At 39.3% G+C, this 12740-nt stretch overlaps 1 protein-coding gene across 2 annotated transcripts in view; it reads right to left on the minus strand.

Annotated features, from left to right (window-relative positions):
- bcl9 (BCL9 transcription coactivator) overlaps window positions 1-12740 on the minus strand; it is a 243889-nt gene that overhangs the window by 150470 nt on the left and 80679 nt on the right. For both annotated transcript variants that reach the window (XM_007891807.1, XM_007891804.1), the window contains exon 2: window positions 5780-5859. The gene's annotated coding sequence lies outside the window, so the exon portion shown is untranslated. The remainder of the gene's footprint in view (window positions 1-5779; window positions 5860-12740) is intronic.

Below are 12740 nucleotides of genomic sequence, written 5' to 3' on the forward strand. Positions count from 1 at the left end.
CGGATTTAAAAATAATAATAAAATAATTACAATAATACTCCTTGCATTTGGGATTGTGCTTTCACATTGCGAGGATGTCCCAAAGCGCTTTACGGAATTTACTGTGCAGTGGAGTGACTGTGTACATGGGAGCGAACGTTACAACCAATTTGCGCACAGCAATGCCCCACTTGGTGCAACAGCCACGAACTGAGTGACCATATTATTTGGGGGATTGTTGGCCAGTCCTGGTTCTGTACACATTTACAGTGTGATATTCCTTTTGCTGCATGTGATCAAAAATAGATTGTGAACCTATAACTGTAGTGTAACTGGGCCTTTGAGCTTTCCTTTTTCTTTAAGGTCAGGAGACTTACTTGGATCAAGGTGTGTATTATAATATAATAGCTATCTTGAGATTGACTATGTATCAAACGGGTTGAGTAAAATTGGCAATAGGCTTAAAAACAGATAGGATGTTTCCAGAAAGCAAAACAACCACCAAGACAGAGCAGGAGATGGGCAAAAAATAGATGAAACACTTTTAAAGAGTGTAACAAAGAAATTCAGTCAATTGCAGATGAAGATTAAATGCTTTATGACTGGAGATATTGACTCCCATTGATCTGCAAGATTCATTCCACTCTTTTTAATGAGCTAAAGAGTAAGTCTCAGATTTAGTTATAAACAGGTAATAATTTCATTATAGCAGTACAATAATTTGGTTCCATATAGCTACAGATTAATGAACACACTGATTTTTTTCCCATTATCTAATTTATTCTCTTTCCCACTAACACTGGTATAAGACCAATTAGAAAACTAATATTATCGATCACATTTGTAAATCCATAGCCAGGATATGACTCTGTTCAGAAACAGAAATTTTATTGGGGTGCGCAGGACACCAACTGTTTTGTTTAATTTTGTTTAAATCTACAGAAACCCATAATTATATCTAAGTGTAGCTGTCCTGCCAGTCTTGTAACTGGGCTAGAACCAAAGTAAACAGACTGAAAGTCGCAAGTTCAAATCCAAATTCAAAAGGTGTTATAATTGCGTTCAGTATCCCCAGTTTGGGAGAAAAATCAGGCAGAATTCCCCAATGCGGATGTGTTGGAAGGCGGGTCTGTAAGGATGATGGGTTGAGGACAGGTTGAAGCTCAGGTGTGTTGTTGCTCATATTCACATAGACAACCAATACTTCCTAATTTAGAGTTCACACACAAACAACAGACACTTGAAAGAAATACCAGTAGGGACTCCAGTGCCTATAGACATGTACCACAGCAAGAATTAAAGAGGGGCAGGGGAACATGGGAGAAAAATGGCCAAGTAAAAAAGCACACAAAGAAATTCTATTACCCACCACCACTGTAACAGACCCATCATTTCGAGCAAGTATTTCAATGTAAACTTTCTCCACTTTTCTTAGAACAATGGGATGAAAAACGAGGTTTCTTAACCAATTCTAAACTGTTCAAACTAATTCAAAAGTGCACTTTCCATCCAATACTTCTAATTTTATTGCTGGCTCTTTTAAAAAAAAACTATCAGAGGACACAGTGACATTTCATAACAGATTTGATGTGATCATCTAATTGAATCTGTATTTTAATACAGTACTTGTTTAGCATTGCACTTCGATGAAATCCTAATAAATTGCTGGCTACCATTAGATTTCGCCTAAATCCTAGGGAAGGATTTTTGTACAGGTAGCCAAATTGGCAACTTTGTGGCTTGGCTATTTAGCTCCGTATAATTTGAAACATGATTATCTGACAAGCACACAATGGCAGATTGTGAAGTTAGTGAATGCCGCAGACCTGCCAAGCTCACATCAACAAATTCATTGCATTTAGTGAATGGAGCAAAGAACACCCCCATCCCACCCTATGACCACGCAATTTTAAAGTTAAATCATGCAATTTTGTAGCAGTATAGTCAGGAACAAACCTATTGCTCTCTGTGGTTAAAATCCCAACCTCTGTGTCAAATACATAATAATGCCAGACAATAGTACTGTATTCTGTGAATTAAATTGTTTTTTACCAGATTAATTGAACAAAATGCATGTGTTTTAAAGATTTACGTTCCTGTTGAAACAAGAATGACTAACAGGGTTTTCATATAATTTGGATTCGGAGTAAGTTTGTTTGCTTATCTCCTGTATGTCACCTTTTTTTAAAAAAAACGTCTAAACAGCAAAACACACTTTGGTTATGTAGCTCTCTGTCCCATAAGACAATTTGACAGCATAGACCTACAGGCTCCCTAGGCCTAGCCAGTTAGGCACCAGAAAGAACAGCACAGGTATATGATTAACACAACACAATTATAAAGATTGCATGGTGGCCGGCACATTGGTCCTCAAACACTGGTGCCAGAGAATGATATGACATGGGCTTTGTGCCCGCAATTTTCCACATGGTAAGTTCCCTAGACTACTCTTGCACATCTAGAGAGCTGGCTATAGACCAGCATTGGCAGCGGCCTGGGAGCAGTCTCCTATACTATCTTGAGCCAGGAATGATGCATGGCATGGGGAAATTTGAGGATGGAAGAAAAATAAGAAAATAAATTATATTCTCCTTGAACAAAGCACATCACCCATTTCATTTTATTCCATGGCAGGTGTGATACTGGAGCTGTAGGTTTCAATGATGGAATGTTTACAGGTTAGAGTTGACAGATGGTCTTAGCTCACCACATTGTTAAACAAACTAATATGTTACGATCGTCATTGGCATTCGCACTTCCAGTAAGTCTGACTACCTGCCACACTGCATCAACATCCAGCAGCAGTGCGATAATTACTTATTTGCCTGCATTTCAAGCTTTTTCCACTTTATTTTTGTTATTACTCTTAGGCTAATATAATTCAGTATTTATTAAAATAATAATCCTTGCATTTCGTATGGAGCCTTTAATTTCAGGACATCTCATGGTGCTTCACAGGATATCATGTGGAGTCCTGTAGCTCAGTGGTTAGAGCACTCGCTTTGCAAGTGAGAGACCTGAGTTCAATTCCAGGCAGAGGGCGAAACCTTGGGCAAGTTTCCTTACTCCACACGCCTAATAATAATCCCTCCAAAAAACCAAAAACAATAATTAAATTGGTCATTTTCAATCTACGACTGTTTGTGGGACATTGCTGTGCGCAATTGGCTGCCGCGTTCGCCCACAAATATACAGTCAATTCACTTTACAGTGTGTTCTGTGAAGCGCTTTGGGACGTCCTTCTGACGTGAAAAGCGCTATATCAAATGCAAGGATTATTATTATTATTATCATGTAAGTGTAATGACTGTGTATTTGTAGATGAAAATAACTAATTTGCATGCAGCAATGATCCAAAACAGCCATGAAGTAAATGACCAATTTTTATTTGGCCAGGACATTGGGAGAAACTCCCTTCTCTATTTTGGAATTAATAGTGAGGCCTGTGCTTTTATAGATCAATGAAGTAGAGCCATGACATGCTTAAACAGGAATATTAAAGGGTATTGGGACTGAGCTGGAGGGTGGGATTAAATTAAGTAGCTCATGTGCAAAATCATGAAGGGGAGGAGAGGGGGAACGGGGAGATGGTGGAGAGGAGGGAAGGGATGGGAGGGTTGGGCCATTTTTTGCTGGTTGACAAATGCATTGAGATCCATTCTATTTCACAGGATTGACAACTCGATAAGCAGATTCACGTAAAGAAACAGCCTTTAGTATTATATTGAAGTTCTAGTTGAGAAATTTGCTTTTATCTCTTATTTGATTGAATCAAATAAACTTGTATTAAAAATGTTTTATTGAACATCTTCTGCGCAACTTGCTCCTTCTGTACAGAAAAGCAACCAGGTGTGATTTTTATTGAGTTTACAAAAGAAAATACATTAAGCCCTCGTCTTAATGAACGCTGAGTAGCTGGAATTTGTATCTAGCTGCCTGGGCCAGGAAGAGAATTTTTTTTTTAAAAAAATTCACGGCTCAATGCGTGTGTAGACTTCCCACCAGCCCACCCCTCGCGCCCTCCCCAGTCTCACTGGCCCTCAGTGAGCACCCTGGGACGCCGCCTGGCGTGGAGGGCGCTATATAAATGCAAGTTGCTGTTGTTCAGCGGCCAGGGACATCCACCTCGACTCAGTTTGAATCCCGCGAGCAGAAAAGAGCTTAACTTTGCTATCTTCTACTCACAGGATTCAAACAATTACAATGCTTTCATTGTATCAGCATTTACCATTATTTAAAAATGCCAGTGACGCTGGTACCCGTGTGGAATTACGCAGCCAGAAATTAATGCTTGCTGGACCAGATTCACCATCTAGTTTTGCACACGGTTGTTTCTAATTTCAGCTATCAGGGGCATGTGATAAACAGAGGAAAGGTGCTTTACCAGAGGGAGAGGGGAAGGTTAAACAGAAAACAAACTGACAGTTATTTTATAATACTTTGGTTACCAGTTACAGTGCAGCATTGACAAAGGACCTTAGTACAATGGTTTAGTCAAAGCCAGTTCTTAGTTTTTTTTGCTGCCGTCTTGGGTTCCAGCTGACAGACCCAGTTCTTGTTCCTGAGCCCAGAATTGTCATTTGAGTACCGCCTCAAGAGGTACCAACTGAGTTAAACCGGTACCGTGAATGAAATGATGCAATCAGTGTTCAGAAACAACAGAACACAGAAATCTTCAGGGACAATCACTGTCCCTACGTTGGGAGTGAAGGGAGAGGAGAAAGAGCGTTTCTGTTTTTATGGTGTAGATTGGAAATTGTGATATTCATAAGCAATTACGCTACACAATCGGTAATTAACAAATCTATTACGAAAGATCACACTTTTCACCTATATATTTACAGAAGTGATTTTATTAAATCCCTGGGGGGTCAGTGGGGTGAATTCCAAAGCACTCCAGCAACAGGCACCAATTACACATGTGTAATTGTGTGAACATTACAATTTGTAGCTCTCTTTTCTCTGATCTTTCCTGCTTGCTGGATGTCTGCAGCCCGATGAATAATTTTGCTCTATGCAAAACTAGCTGTTGCCTTTGCCCACAATAAACACACGTCCTCCTTATGAGCCGGGTGCTATACCAAATTTAAGGACTATAATTCTTATAACAAACAATACTTATCATTGACATGTTCGGGTTAGTATGAGTAATCAGTCTACTGCGAGACAAAGAAAATGGCAGTTTCAGTCACAGGAGGCAATGTTTAGATTTAATGTCAGGACACCACTGCCCCCAGAGGTCCTGCGATCTCAGAACCTCCTCCATCTCACAACACTGACACTGAGGCAGCCACTGCTGTTCAAGTAAACAAAGCAAAAAAGTGGCAGTGAATTGAACAAAACAGTCTTACTGGACACCAGGACTTCGTTAGTGAGTGGAATATAAAATGCCTTTACATCTTCAATAAGGATGTGTCACATAGATTTGATTTTTAGTGGGTTAGTTCTGAAATACAGTACAGTCTTTGTACATCAAAGGAAATACCTCAGTTCTCAAAATCCTTCAGGGAAAAAACTTTCAGAGTATAACAAATATTGTCCAACTGACTAGCTCAAGCTGTCTAGCAGAGAATACCCACAGATCTACTCATCCACCCACAGACAGGAGGTGAATACTACCCACACATCCTTGGAGGCTACATTTAGTCAGAGCCACATCAATGTGCCATTTCTGTGCACATACAACCACAAACCCCTTTGAGTGCTAATAAGCCTTTCTGCAAACAGACATTAATTTTGACAAAATTACAATGTACCTCTCATGTGACTGACAGAAAAACCACTGAAGAGCAGTACCTACCACAGCCTTTTGATGCCCACGCTCCGCACGCTGGCAAGCTTTCTACTGCCACATCTTCTTTACAGTTTTATCTCGATAATCTAAGAGGTTCAATGTGTAAAAGAGAGAATAAATTTCAGGTCATTTATATTATTGAAGAGACAATACTTTGACCGCTTCATGGAATAGGTTAGTATAAAAAATAAATAACATTTTGTTCAATAATGTCTACATTTTGCTTGCTTTTGCTGTAATGTCTAAGAAAGGTTTGAATGGATGTAATCAAAGGCCAAGCCAGCCATACTGAAAAATGGCTTTGAACAATATTTTTTTAAGATATGCCAGGCTTCATTACGCCAAACGTTTAATAAAGCGCAGCTTTTTTGACAGTGTTGAGTTAATCAGTCTTGAGTGAGTCAGTCTTTAAAGAAAATATTTTTTAAAGAAACATTCCATTAATTCCTTGGGAGGAAACAAAAGATCACGCATGACATTTAAATTAAATAAATGGTTGTACTTTGGAGAGCTCAAAATCCGAACAATAATAGGAAGGTTCAAACATTTCAACTGGCTATCTTAAATATTGCAGCTTTAAATATTCCCAAGATAGACAACAAGAGAAGGACAGCCTTTTTTATAGGAAATTCGCTGATAAGAAATGTTCTCTGTCCATCCAGGGAAACACTGCAGAAAGTTTTCAAAAATAAAGCTTACAATTGTAATATTCCTTTATGTATTCAGTTTGATTGGAAATGAAAGTAAATTACTGAATATCATTTGGAGCTGGGTATTTAAACAAAAACCTTGTTAATCAGTTTTTAAATTATTTTTGAATACAATGATCAATTTACAGATAATTCTCTATCGAAAGCAGGGACGAATAGCCTTTCACATAAGAAGCCAAATTTGGTGTGCGGCTCCTGATGGGACTGAATTTGATCTTGGTTAATGTTTGCACAGCACCTTCTCCCACAAGCAGAAGTTCCATCACATGATATGCAATTGCACATGATCGCTGCTGCTGGAGAAGGGTCTGAAACCCAACAGCAAGATTAATAACATTGTTCAATTTGCAGATGGCTTCTAACTGATAGTGCATTGTGCAAATGTTTACCCTGCAGCAAAAGCACAGAAAACAAACTCATAAACATTTACACATTGCATTTAAATGCACAACAGCTGCAAAACCACCACAAAACACAATTAGCAACTGCAGAGGTGTAAACCTGGAAAGAGGTCACCTGTCGATTCTTACAGGCCTAGTTGAAAATTGACAAGTGCATCATTCAAAAGGAAGCCACAAACCAACAACAGAGGGAACCAACTGCAAAACAAGGTACTGATGAACACCAATATTTTTAAAGAGGTATCACACCTGCTAATGTGGCTACATATCAGCAGATAGGATGTCATTAATAACCTTAACCCTGGGCACAGACTAGAAACAGATTGGGACAATGATGTGAACACTCAAAATGCATCATTTTCAAACCAATGCTGTCGGTAAGTGTGTGCCTGGTCATTGGGTGGCAGCAGAATCTGGTACACACATGAAGAATAACCACTTGAGTTATAATAATTATCTGATATAACACCTTTCACATCAGGAGCATGGTGTAAAGCATTTCACAGGATTGAGTGTTAAGTGGAGCAATTGTGTACATTGTAAACACGCACACACACACACACAACAGCCAATCTGCGCACAGCAATATTCACAAACAGCCAGTGAATGACCAATTTGAAATGGGGGATTGTTGGTGAGGACACCAAGAAAGCTCCCTTCATTTGATCCAACAACTACAGAGGAAGAGGAAAGAAAAGGAATAAAAGCTTACCCATGTTCAGTTGTCCATATTAAATTATGCAGAATTAATAATTTGATGTAATTAAGGAATTTCTGAACCAATCAATAGTGGCAGTAGCCACAGTATCAGCATTTTGAACATGTACCTGTGCTAGTGGTGGGAAGGTTGGGGCAATGGTCTGATCCTTCTGTCTTTGTGTGCCTCATTTGGCACATTTATGTGGATGCACATTATAGTGTACTTTTGTACTCTACCATCATTTGAGCATTTTAAAAACAAAACAATTAAGGGCTTGCAAAAATAATTAAACAGATAGATCTAAACATAGTACCAAACTGCTTCCTGTATACATTACTGGCATGTTGAATTAATTGTGTTTAATTACACACTGATTTAATTAGGTTAAATTATAGCTTTTAAGATTTTGCTGTGGAGAACAGACATCTTGCGCCACACAGACTTGGGACTCCAAAGTTTCCCTGGCATTGAACTAGATCTTCACCTAGAACTAAATACAAAGAATTACAAGAATGGCTCATGCTGATGCCCTCTTTATCCTGGCCTGTTTCTCACACAAACACAGTATAAAGCCTGGTTGAGCATATAGAGTCCAGCTGTTGAGACCATCTTGACGAGATGGTTTCAATGGTACATTAATTGGTCACTTTGCAGTATAAATGAATCAGTTGCAAAGCAAATTCAGACTGGTTCAGGAAACGGTTCTTTAAAAGTTTTGGGGTGATTCAATGGATGCTTCGCCGAACATTTAATGTCACTCACGCCTTACTGTTTGTGGAATATTGCTGTGGTCAAATTGGCTTCTGCGTTTGCCTACAAAATACACACAGCCACATCATTTTACAATATATCCTGTATATTGCTTTGAGATGTCTCAATGACGTGATAAGGTGCTATATCAAATGCAACGATTAGTATTATGATAATATTTTTAAAAAACTGGTAAGAGTTTATGTGCCTAACTGTGTTTGTGCAGAACTCCCCTCAGCCCATAACCGATGTGATTTAGGGTAGGAAGTGCAGATCAGCCTTTCTGTTCCTAATTATTCCACTGGTGAAACCATATGTTTCAGTTCCAGCAGTATAAACAGGGTGGGAAGGAGTTTATTAAACTCAATGGGGGAAAATTGTGATATTGAATGTAATGCTTTGACATCCCACAAATTTCATCCCTAAATAAGTGACATTTAACAGGAGTTTCTCAACCTGAAGATTTCTCACTCCAATGGGATTCCTGACAAATGTTTCTCTCCCTACTTAGAACCATACATGTTGTATTGTTCTAAATGTACAGCACAGCAGAACAATATTTAGCCCATTATCTTTTCCAAGAAGCCAACTACTCAAATCCCAATTTCTGTTATAGCCTTGAATACCATTCCTCTGCATGTGTTTGCCCCTAATTGATTCTGTTTTAACAGCCATCCCAGTAAATCATCCCACACCCTCTGGGAGAAGAGAGAAGTACTTCTGAACCTCTCTGGTCTCAATCTTGACTTTGTGTCCTCTTGTCCTCAAATTCCCTACCAGCATAAATAGTTTTTCATGATTAATTCTTTCAAATCCTTTCATCATCTTAAAAAAAATCTTCATCACAACCCTTCCCTCACTCAACATGCTCTGCTCCAATGGAAAAATTCCTAACCTCTGTAGCCTCTCATAGCTACAACAACAACTTGGATTTATATAGCGCCCTCCACGCCAGACGGTGTCTCAGAGCGCTTTACAGTAATGGATCCCGGAACCAAGCCAGGGGGAGTGGGGGGGAAGGTGACCAAAGACACGGTCAAAAAGAAAGGTCTTCAGCAGAGACCTAAAAATGGAAAGGGAAGGAGCGAAACGAAAGGAGTGAGGAAGGCAGGTTCAGAGCCTCGGGGCATAGTGGCTGAAGGCACGGCCACTGAGATTGGAGCGGAGGACTCGGGGAACAAGGAGGAGGCCAGACCCGCTGCTTCAATAAACACTAAAGACAATTTAACAAAAAATTCTCACACTGAGGACTCCACACCCTACTTACTGTCACCCGATCTGAGATCAGCTAATATGCTTATTCCTAATGGAATATGGTTCCACAAGTGCCAGAGGGCTGTTCAGTATCTCACAGAAGTGGTCTCTCTGAGTCCTCCTACATTATCTGTAGGTTAGTTGAATTTAGTGGCATCAGAGTCAAGTCCAATCCTCTCTTCAACCAAAGTACAGGTCAATGGATTCCAAATAACTACAGGATTCCAGTCTGATATTACTCCCTTCCAGGGGTATTGAGGTAAATTATCACACCCTCTCCCCCCTCCACTGCTATTAACTAACTCAGACATTAACCCTGGGACCCTCTTGTCTGAATGGTTCAGTAGCACAATATGTGTTGGATTTACTCACCGAGCCTGCAAGGAAGCATAGGCTCATGTGGTTTATCAGATGGTGATTTATTTTCTATTTAGTAAAGTTGATAACAGTGAGTAATCACTTCTTTTAAATATTTAAAAAGAAATGTACCATACATTCCAGCCGTGTGTAATTACATTTGTATTGGGGCCCATTACAGCAATGCTGCTGTGGCTTTTAACCGGCAGTTTCTTAAACATAATAGTGTCTAGACCTGGCATCAAATTATATTTTTGGGACTATTCATATTATGGTATTCTCTATGTTGCATAATATTTGATGCTGTGAAAAGTGTGATATTAAGTGTATCCAAGACTCATTTATCTCCAATTCTATCGAAGCTTTTGAAGGACAGAATTCATAAATTCTACATTTCAGCTATGAATGCATTTTTGAAGCATTCTAGAAATTCTCCAATATATAGCATTCATGGTGAACAATAAACTCAAGCTTTTTAAAGATTATTTAATTCTTGTCTGTGTTGAGTTTTCTCAACCCTGCCGCACTTGGACAGGCCTCAGATTAGGAAGGGGAGGATCAGTCAGGCAGCGGCTGCTGCCAACTATCTATCCATAGACTGTCTGCTGGAGGTGCACGAGTAATGATGCTGGGAGACGACAGCGATAGATAGGCATGGTTACAATAATCACGCCTGTACACTGTGGGTCCTCTCCCCTGTCATCAAGTCTCAGCTACTATTCGCTATCCAGATTCATATGTGGCCACTTAGGAGTTGGAGCCCATGGAATCTTATACCCTTATAATAATACATTCGAAATAGAGCCTTCCACATGAAGAGTATGTCCCAAAGCGTTTCACAGGACATACTATAAAGCGGAGTGACTGTGTGTTTTGTGGGCAAACCAGCAGTCAATTTGTGCAGAACAATATCCCACAAACAGCCATGAAGTGAATGACAAATTTATTTGGGCATTCTTGGCCAGAACACTGGGAGAAACTCCCATCTCTTTTTGAATAGTGCTATAGGATCTTTAGCATCTGCCTGAACAGGCAGATGGGGTCTCAGTTCAATGTCTCATCCAAAGGATGGCTCCTCCAGCAATGCAGCCACCTTCCCCCATCCACCCACCCCCCCAGCCCCCCTGCTCCCTTCTCCACCCCCACCTGGCACTGCATTTGAGTGTCAGTTTAGACTATATGAGCTCCATATCCTGATGTGGGCTTAAACCCACAATCGTTTGACTCAAGAGACAAAAGTGTTACCAACCGAGCCACCTTGAAACATAACATATCCCAAATAGTGTCTGTAGAAGGAAAAGTAAATCAAAGTGCTTCAGGTGAAGAGGGAGAAGAAGGAAATTGGTGAGAGAATTTTTTTTTTAAATTTCAGGGAGAAATCTCTCAAACACTTATAAATGATATACATTATCTTCATAATTCTACTTTTTTCCTCCTTTCAATTTTAAAAGTTCTGTTTCTTGAATTAATAGGTGAAAAAATGAATGAACTGCCTTAGTTAAAACAACTGGATGATTGAAGTTCACGAGTTTTGCTAATGTTAATTCAGTTCCTCACAGCGGGGGAAACTCCTCAGATTTTTCCGCAGAAATCAACACTACTTGAACAAAATATTTAAAACTGTCAAAATGATATGGAAAATGTGAAAACAAAGGGACGTCAAAATCAGAATTTTTTGTAACCTCATTAACAAAAGTTTTTCCCATGTAAATCCAGGGTCATCACCTCCGATGGTCAATGCATTAAGGCACTTGTGGGGAGAAATTCCACATGGATCAAGATTTACTCTATTTTCATAGCATTTCAGAGCATGCAGAATTTGACATATTCTTGAGCACAACCTTAATTTTGCCTGCTTTCCATAAGCTCTTTTAAAAACTTCAAAACAACAACAACAACAAGATTCCATTTATAAAGCGCCTTTCACGTCAGGAGGACATCCCAAGGCGCTGCACAGTTGGGTCATGACCAAAACAAACCAACTGATTTCAAATTGAAGACTGAATTCAACATTTACTAAATTCTGCACAGTCTAAAAACGCTACATAAATAGAATAAATCTAAACCAGATAGAATTTCACCTCATACCTGGTGCAGCATGAAGCCATACAGACCAGATGGTTATGGGTTCAAATCAGCTGTTGTATTGCACCAATTTGCCTCAGCAATCTCAAGCTGGAGAAGGGAGTTGGGTGTGGAAAAAAAATCAGCAAAGATTCCTGCTCCTGATTATTATCCAGAGGCTCTTGCTGGAAATCTTGACGAAAAGTTAAACAGCCTCCCTAGTTAGGCTCAAACCTCAAGAAAGACCATTGAGACAGCATAGTGGAGGTAGTTGGGGCCTAATGAACAACCAAAACACAAGTCACTACCTTGAGAATAGTACAGCGAACACACAGTCCTGCAAAACGTGGCCACTACAAATTAAAAATACTTACTTAAATCAAAAATATTTAGACATTCACAATGTTGTGTAACCTGAGTTACAATAAGTCATGAATCACCTATCTGCTGACACTAAGTTATGTTTTTCACTACTGTTTAATAGAAATGTTATGAAATATGCAACATGACTAAGGCAAGTGAAAGAAAATACTGTGTTACTTGAATTATTTAAATCTACCCATTCAGTTCATTTGTCCTTAAGCTGTGTTTTTAACTCTATTTGACCCTCCTGTTTGTGTGGGAGTGATGCTAAATACTGGAGGTGCTTTTTGTACCTCATTGATCTAGCTAGGGGTCATTCTTATTGCTATGAACTCACGTAATTTTGATTGTCGGAATGAGATCACCGA

The sequence above is a fragment of the Callorhinchus milii genome, unplaced genomic scaffold (genome assembly GCF_018977255.1).
Source record: "Callorhinchus milii isolate IMCB2004 unplaced genomic scaffold, IMCB_Cmil_1.0 Scaffold4, whole genome shotgun sequence".
NCBI lineage: Eukaryota > Metazoa > Chordata > Chondrichthyes > Chimaeriformes > Callorhinchidae > Callorhinchus > Callorhinchus milii.